The following is an 8,817-nucleotide window of genomic DNA, read 5'->3' as shown; positions in this document are numbered from 1 at the left end:
CCTCAAGCTTTTAGGGCATGCATTGATATTATAGCAAATGTATTTTAAACTTATAGTACTGCAAAATCAAAAAGTTAAAGAAAATCTTAATGCTGGTGACATGTTTAATGATTCTTCATCAGAGAAAGGTGAAAATGTTTGGTAACTAGATAGCCCCCCAACTGTCTGTCTGTCTGAAACTGTCTGTCCGTCTCTCTCTCTCTCTCTCTCTCTCTCTCTCTCTCTCTCTCTCTCTCTCTCTCTCTCTCTCTCTCTCTCTCTCTCCCCTTCCCTCCTTTCCTTCCATGAAGCTGGAGTATCTCAGGAGGCAGTAGACATATCTAACAGGCTGTATTGAGCCCAGTTTGAGCTGGGTCCTTGGCCCAGATGGCTGCCGATCATTTTCCCAGCACAGAACTGTCTTCTCTGGAACTGTTGGTCTATCTCTGCCAGGGACTGGCCTTTGGTTTCAGGGACAAATGAATAAATGAAACCAAGGCCAGCCACAGCCATCAGACCATATAGCAGGAAGGTCCAGGATAAGCCAATGGCTCCAATCATATCCAGGAAGGAGAGGCTGATCAGCAAGTTGGAAGCCCATTTAAAACTGTTGCAGAAGGCAAATGCCCATCCTCAAATTTCAGCTGGATTGATCTCACTGAGGACCAGCCAGGTGATTGGTCTAAATCCAAAAGAAAAGGCACTCACGAATGCCATCATGTAGAGTAAAGCAATCCAGTTTAAGACCCTGTGCCTGCTAGTCTAGGAGTTGGTAACCAGGTTACTGGTGCCATGTGCCAGTGATTCATGAGCTGGAAGAACAGCTCCCTGAACTCCCGAGGAATTAGCAACTGTCCCTTCGGCTCTGGCACCAGATGTGTCCATCTTTAGGGAAGTCAATCCTATGTCAGGATAGTCTGAGCTCCCTTGGAGAGAGGGTAGGCTGGGGTCTGTGTGGAAAGCAGGAAACCTGGAGGCAGTGGTCGTGTTGGATGTCTCAGGAGGTCTGTGGCAGCCCTGAGTGGGGTCCATTGACACAGTAAAACCAACCAGCCCAATGCCACTGACTGAGACAGCCATGACAGCACAGCCAGCCATCAGCAGTACCCCCCTCCCAGCACAGTCCACCAGTTCAATAGCCACCAAGGTAGCAGCCACTTCTACCCCTTTGAGTCCCACAGAAGCTAGGGTACTGGAAGAGCCCCCTTGAAAACCCACGGAATGGAAAATGGTGGATGCAGAGCAGAGCACATTGGGTTGTCTGGTGAGCTATTGGAAGAGCACAAGACCCAGAGCCACGGCTGTTCAACTCTGCATGTTGGCCTTGGCCCTAAAGAGGCTCAAGAAAGAGTACTATTTCTTCCTGTTGGAAGAAAATTAAAAGGAGAGAAAAAAATTAAAAAAACTGAAAAAGTATATTGCACATGCAAGAAAAATATAATAAGAGTTTTAAAAAATAAAAATATAGCTTATTATCATTGACACACTGTGTCAGCTAAGAAAATATAGAATGCAAGGCTTTCTCACCAAAAATGTGATCCATTTCCTCTTCATATCTGGCCATGATCCACTGTGATTATGAGCAAATGCATGTTAGAAGGTTTTTTGGTTTTGTTTTGTTTTGTTTTTATAAAGAACAATATTGCAAATATGTAGATATCAATATCTCCAAAATTCTCAATAGCCCAATTAATTACAATAGCAAACAAATATACTATCATATTTCACATAAGTTGCTGTATGGCATTTTTTAAAAGGCCTATGAACCGATGGATATTTGTCACAAGTTTTTACAAATGTAGCAAATCTTTCAACCTTAGTAGTAAACTCTTTTAAACAAAGTAAAACTCATCTTGGGTTAAGAACATCATCAAGAAATCTAGATATCATTCTGGTGGAAGTAAAGTAGTGAGCTGAAGAGTATAAATGAGGAATGCTCCTTTTTTGGAGGCTTTTTAGGGTTACAAATGCCCTGAGATTAACTGCCCAACTTCCATTCACATGCAGGAAGGTTAGGGTTTAAATTGTATTTCACTTCAGCTACTAGAATGGGCCTTACACCTCATGTTAGGGGCAGGCAAAATAACCAGAGATTGTTAAAAAAAAAAGAATTCTAAAAATCATGTCTAGAAAACCCTTAAAATCAATTGAGATATTTAGCATATTAAATTTTCAAAAGGTTGTTATAGCAATTTTAACCAGTTCTGATGGAGTCCATCCATCCTCTATGTGACATTTTACAAAGTCAAAAATAGAAAAGCTGATTTTTATATGGGCTTAATTACAATGGTTATAGGGGAAAAGCAACTGAATTTAACAATAGTTAAAACTCAGTACATTGAAATGAGTCAGTGTAACAGAATAATATTGAATGCAGTAATATATGAACTTAAAATCACAAAGTTAAATCATAAACAAAGCAAACAGTAAAATGCAATAGAATACAGAGATTTGTATAAACCATTGGAGTCTGAAAAACCTTAAAAATATAACCTCCAGTCTCTTTAAAGTTCCTTGGGTTTTTATCCATTCAGATGCCTATTGTCAGAAGTCAGGAATTTGGTATGGGCTAGGCAATAGGGCCTAAATGATCTGCTCAGGGCCACACCACCATGAAGTGTCTTAGGCCAGATTCCAACCAAAGACCTCCCATCTCTAAGACTGGCTCTCAGTCCACTGAGACACCCAGCTGCCTCCCCAAAGTTAGCTAAAGGGTTGTATGGAGCTGAATTTTTTTCCCTGACACAGGTGAAGTCAATAAAAGGAGCAATGCAATTAAAAGATATCCTTGTAAAATAGCCATGCCTTTAAGTTCTTGTTTGGAAAAGCCTTTCTTCTTTCCCTCTTCTCTCTCCCCTCCTACAATCCTCCACCAAGGTGGAGGCTAATACTGCCATTTTTACCAACCGGTTTTTGATCCTGAAGAAACTGGGTCTGCTACCAGCAGCCTGAGTGATGAGCTGTCTGGGTCTAGGGCACAGAAACAGGCAGGCAGTGGCCGGGAGAGTAAGGCAGCAATTGCTGGGGCCAGGTAAGCAGAAAACAGCAATCAGGTCTGGAGCTGAGGCAGGAATGTCGGCAGGCAGGAAATCAGTGGGGCTGAGCCAAGTAGAGCCGGGTGGGAGGGAAAGGGCTCAAGAAAGTCTGAAGCGGATGGCTGCAGGCAGGCAGGCAGGCAGGGAAGGGCCGGACTGGGAGCTGGTAAGCTATCTAATGGCTGGAACGAGCAACAGCTTTGCAAGGGTAAAAAAACCTTGGTCAGAGAAATGTGGCTTAAAAAAAATTCTAGGCAGTAGCTAGGAAAAGCTGAACTTAGTAGAGAAAAGACTCAGAAGATTGAGATATTTCGTTTTCCAGAAGTGGTTATGCCATACTGTTAAGATTAAAATTTTTGAGGCAGGTAGAAATTAGTTTCTCTCTAGAAATATTATATTTTTAGATTTTTATTTAAGATTAAGAACGTAAGAAAATACAAGTAAGAAAAGCACATGTCTATGTCCAGAGAGCCCATTCACAGCCACTCACATCTTGACTGCTAGGTAGAGAGACGCATCTGTTTGAAAGGGGAAACAGGAAAGAGACCCAGTAGGTTTTTACAACAGTTAAATAGAACTTTTGATCCCTCCCGGGTGAGGGTCTCAGTGAGATTACAAAGCATCGTAGGAAGTGTCCAAGGACTTCTGGGGATTGGAGTCCCAGGTTCAAGTCTCCATTTTTACATGTCCACATTTTTCTGACTTATTCATAAAGATATAGTAATAAATGCAAAATTCCCTAATGAAATACAGAGGAATTGTATCTATAAAATTCCTATTCTTCGTCAGACTTATAAGACTGATTAGGTTCAATTCAGTATTGTCTATGGTTTTTAGTAGAGTTCAATGCTTCATATTCAGATTTACTGTAGACCATCCTTTTAATAATGCATTCTATTATTTTTTGTCAAATATCAAAAATTAAGTCTTCAATTTAAAGAATTTCTCTTCTTTTTCCCTTTATATTACCCATCTTCCTCGAGAAGTTTACTCCTTCTTTCCTTCTCTTCCTTCTTGTCAAGTTTTTCTTATCCATAGGCTCCTTAAAGCTGCTACCTCATCCCATTTTCCCTTCTTTCAGTCTTGTATTCTTCTGGTGATTACCTTAACCACTTCATAACTGCATTACTGCAATAGTCTCTGGATTGGCCTCCTTTCCTCAGGCTTTTCCCTGCTCCATTCCCTTCTTCACTCAGTAGTCAAAGTGTTCTTCACTTTTCTGTATACCCCACAACCCCTACTCCATGAACTCCACTGAGACAATAATACCTACAACATCAAATGGAAAATCTTTTCTTTGGCTTTCTTATCTCTTCATTACAGGGTCCCTTTTGGCTTTTCTATTTCTTTTTACACCTTCCTTCCTTCCATGTAATTCATGTCCCTTTGTTATTTCTGGCATAAGAGAAACTTTCTCCTTTTCCCACTCCAGGCATTGTTGCTGACTATCCTTTATGCTTAGATCTCTCTCTCTCTCTCTCTCTCTCCCTCTCTCTCTCTCTCTCTCTCTCTCTCTCTCTCTCTCTCTCTCTCTCTCTCTCTCTCTCTCTCTCTCTCTCTCTCTCTCTGTTTCTTTGTCTCTGACTCTGTCTCTGTCTCTCTCTCCATCTCAGCTTTCTGACTTCTTTCAATTACAAGCCAAAGTACTGAATTTTTTCATGAAGTTTTCCTTTGTCATCTTAAATTTTGGTACCTTCCTCTGAAATTATCCCTAAATTATATCTTGTGTCCACATAATTCTTTGCATGTCATCTCCCAATTAGACTATAAGCTCCTTGAGGATATGGATGGTTCCCCCATACACATTTTCTTTTGATATCTAATATTTAGCACAGTACCTAGAATATAATAGATGTCTAATTAATCTTGTTGATGCCTAATTTTGTCTTCCGTTTTTAATACAATATCATTTGTTTGTACCTTATTTATCTTCATCTCCATTCTCTTTTCCATACTTTCCCACTCTGGTTCATTGATTTATTCATGAGTATATTTTTTTGGCCACATAATACTTTTCCAATTTAAGAAAGCAAGCTGATCCTATTGAGAATCCAGCAGTAAGTCTAATGAATAATGTTACATTTTCTGCCTTGCTTTTCTATTCCCTTTTGTTTGGTTTTCATAATCATCTGTTTGTGCAGGGGATTGATGGGGCATTTCTGTCAGTTAGCTGCTTATATTTACATCGGGATTTAATGTGAAAACTAGCAAAAAAGGAGAGATATAACTAAAAGTGAGAAATATAGCACTGGTTTAATTGGCCAACAATGCAAATTTGCAAACTAAAATAACTTTTCAGATGTAATTGTTTTCTAAAGATATATATTTTAGGTATTATTTTATTAAGGTAATTTAAAATTGCTTAGAGATTTTAATGCGAATTTTGTTATTCTCTGTTTAATAGATAGATAAGATACTTATCAGAAATATACTATATGACAAGCACTGTGTCAAATTTAAAGGTATAAATACAAGTAATAAAAACAACCCCTGCACTAGTAAAGTTTACTTTATAATAGAGGAAGACAAAACAGAAAGGGGAGGTGTAAATGGCCAGAAAATGGAAAGGTAACATATAGATGCATGAGCATAGCCTGGAACTCTTTGGCAAGTGTTCTGGAGTCCTTCATTCAAGTAAATGCTAACTTCTGAAAGCTGAGGGACCCAAAGAAAAAGTACAGGTTAGGGGGGAGGTAGCTATTATTATATATATAGTGTCCTATATTTTTCCATCAAATTCTTATAGAAATAATATTTATATAAGAGGAAAAATGGAGTCACAAATTGAGAATGATTGAAATAATGAAAAGTCATAATAAAAGGTTTGGGAAAAGAAAAACCAAGCAAGAGGAATACTTTCTATGCACTGGCAGGCTGCTGTCCTGATCCTCTCATTCATGAGGAATTCGTAGTTTTTATTGACAAGCTAATTTTCCCATTCCATGAAAATAAGAGAACAAAATCACAAGAAGATAATTTGCTCCAAAGCAAATTCTAGAAAGAAGTAGAAACAAATTGTGAGAAACTTCAGATGAGTAAACTTGCCATGATGAGCTCATGCCAGGACTATCTGATTGGCCTTATATGATTCAACCTGAGGCAGAAATGATATTCCTTGAAATATTAGAATGACACATTAATGTTCTTCCTTTATTGTCTCCCCCACATTAAAAACCAGTCTCTTGACACCTATATTTTTGTTGTTAAAAAAAAAGCTAATTTATTTATTTTTCTCTTATGAGATGACTGTTGTTGTTAATGCATTTACTTATTTTATTACTAGGTCCATGTAGAGTGAATGGAGAGTTAAATTCAAGTTCTTCATCAGACACATACTGGCTGTGCGATCCTACTTAAGTCACATAACATTTTAGTTTTTAAGGATTGAGGTTCATCCTATAATTTTGTTTAGATTTGTAAGAGATCATTATCAATAAGATTTTTTTTATTTTTCAATTTATTCTTTATTTTTAACATAAAGAATTTTATTTCCAAATTAACCTCTTTTTCACTCCCCCCCACTATTGAGAAGGCAAACAAAATGATATGAAATATAGATGTATAATTAATGCAAAATACATTTCATGTTCAACATATTATTCAATAAAAGAAATAGCAAAAGCAAGGAAATTATACATGTTTTTACACAAAGTTAATCAGTTTCCTTTCTGGTGATGCTTGATGTTTTCTCATCATGAGTTCTTTAGAATTATCCTCTTTTATTTTGCTGTTATTGTACACAATGATCTCTCATTTTCTTTTCATTTATTTTACATCCGTTCATATATTTGTTATCCATTTAGATTATCACCCATTTTGTCTTGAAAAGATTGGATTATTCTTAGTCCTACTTAAGTGCTGCTGAAAGAAGCTAGAGAAAATCCTAAAATTTTGCTCTCTGTATCCCTTATGAATTTGCATTGTATGATTTCACCAGTGCTGTAGCAAAGCAATCTTTTTAAACATCTCCCCTTCCCCCTTCCCTGACGGATTCATTATCCCACTTACCAGAGGATTTTCCAAACTTTTTCAGCCCTTCTGAAACCTAGGTTTCCCTCCTCCCTACCTTTAAAAATGATTTTACCTCTTATTTAACTGAAAAAGTTGAGGCCATTTATTTAGAACTCTCTTTTCCTTCCTCTGCATGTCCCATAATTCAGAAGCTCTCTGCAGCTATCTCTGCCTTCATCCATGTATCTCATGAAATGGCCAGATTTCTTGTCAAGACAAATTCTTCTATTATATGCACAAGTATTCACAAGACAATGAAAGAGTTCATGGAGCTATTTGATATGAGTACTTATTTTCAAAAAGAAAGTGTTATTAATACCATGCCTCAGCACTGTTGCTTTGAGTTTTTGTCAGGGTAATACTGAGTACTTGGAAAATTGCCAGTTTTGGATTTCTCAATTCCAAATTTCAAAATATCGACTTTAGTTACTCTTTAAGTTTGCATCAATGAAGTGACTAATAAATCAGAAAACCTGATTCATTTTGGAAAGGAGTCAAGCTTCAATTAAATCTCACTTTCTCCAGAAGGTAGTCCTCTTTATCATTCCTATTCTTTATATATCCCTGTATGCCAGCTACTTTACTATTTCATACAATCATAAATAAAATATATGTATCCCTCTACCCTTAAAAAAGTCCTCAATTGATCTATATATCCTCACTAAGTACCATTCTATATATCTACTCTATTTTATGGCTGAAGTTTCCCACTTCTTTTCCTCTCTTTCTCTTATTAACTTTCTGCAGCCTGGCTTCTCAACTGAAACTGCCCTCTCCAAAGTTACCAATGATCTTTTAATTGCCTGTTCTACTGACCTTTTTATTCAGCCTTCATCCTTCTCTACCTCTCTTTATCCTGGGATTTTTCTTAATTACTCTCTTCCCTTTGCTACTTCCTTCTCTATAGTTTTCCATGAAACTACTCTTTCCTGACTCACCTTACATTTCTGATCACTCCTTTTCAGTTTTCTTTTCTGAATCTTCATCCAGATCATACCTGCTAAAATTTGGTATGCCCAGGGCTAAGTCCTGAGTTCTCTACTCTTCTCTTCCTATATTAACTTCCTTGATAAATCCAACAAGTCTGAAGACTTAAATTATACTTTCTGATGTTGCTTCTCAGATCTGTTTAATCAACTATAACCTCTCTTCAACTCTAATGAACTGAATCTCAAACTATCTCTTGGTCATCTCATGTGACTTATCACACAAGACACTTCATCATTCACAACTCCGGGTAATTTTAATCACTGTCCCCATACTGTAACCGTGAAAATGTGGGTTTAAGACTGTGAATTGCCAAAACTGTAAAGATAATTTTTAGTGTCTTGATTTAAATGAAAAATAAGTGGTCACCATGGGAAAAAATTCCAAAATATGAAAATACCCAAGTCAGCTGGGTTTTATGGAGATTTTAATTAATACAATTGAAGGAATTTAAGGGAAGGGAGAGAGAGAGAAAGAGAAAATAGTAGGAAGTGCCTAGGCCAAATGGCCTAGGTCTGAGCCCTAAGAGAGACTAGTCAGTCTTTTATCACTCACCACAAGATCATCCTAAATCAAAACTCCAGTCTTTCACTGAAATCCTCAACCCTTGAACTGAGTTCAGAGACCCAGCTCCTCCAACTAACTCCAAACTCCAACCTCCACAGCGAACTCCAACTAACTCAAAGCCAATAAATCCCTTTCTTTTAAAGAAATTTTTCTCTTATGTCACCTCCCCTAAATTTTCACATCTACCAATCATAGTAGACACTTTTTCCCATGACTGCCCATTCTTAGTTCTCACCAC

The 8,817-nt window shown here is 37.5% G+C and overlaps 1 pseudogene; it reads right to left on the bottom strand.

Annotated features, from left to right (window-relative positions):
* Positions 1–300: 300 nt before the first annotated feature.
* Positions 301–8,020, bottom strand: LOC103096560 (solute carrier family 2, facilitated glucose transporter member 10-like; annotated as a pseudogene).
* Between the last annotated feature and the right edge of the window lie 797 nt (positions 8,021–8,817).

Source organism: Monodelphis domestica, chromosome 6 (genome assembly GCF_027887165.1).
Source record: "Monodelphis domestica isolate mMonDom1 chromosome 6, mMonDom1.pri, whole genome shotgun sequence".
NCBI classification, from domain to species: domain Eukaryota; kingdom Metazoa; phylum Chordata; class Mammalia; order Didelphimorphia; family Didelphidae; genus Monodelphis; species Monodelphis domestica.
The sequence above is the reverse complement of the archived record's forward strand: the minus strand, read 5'-3'. Positions and strand labels throughout refer to the sequence as shown.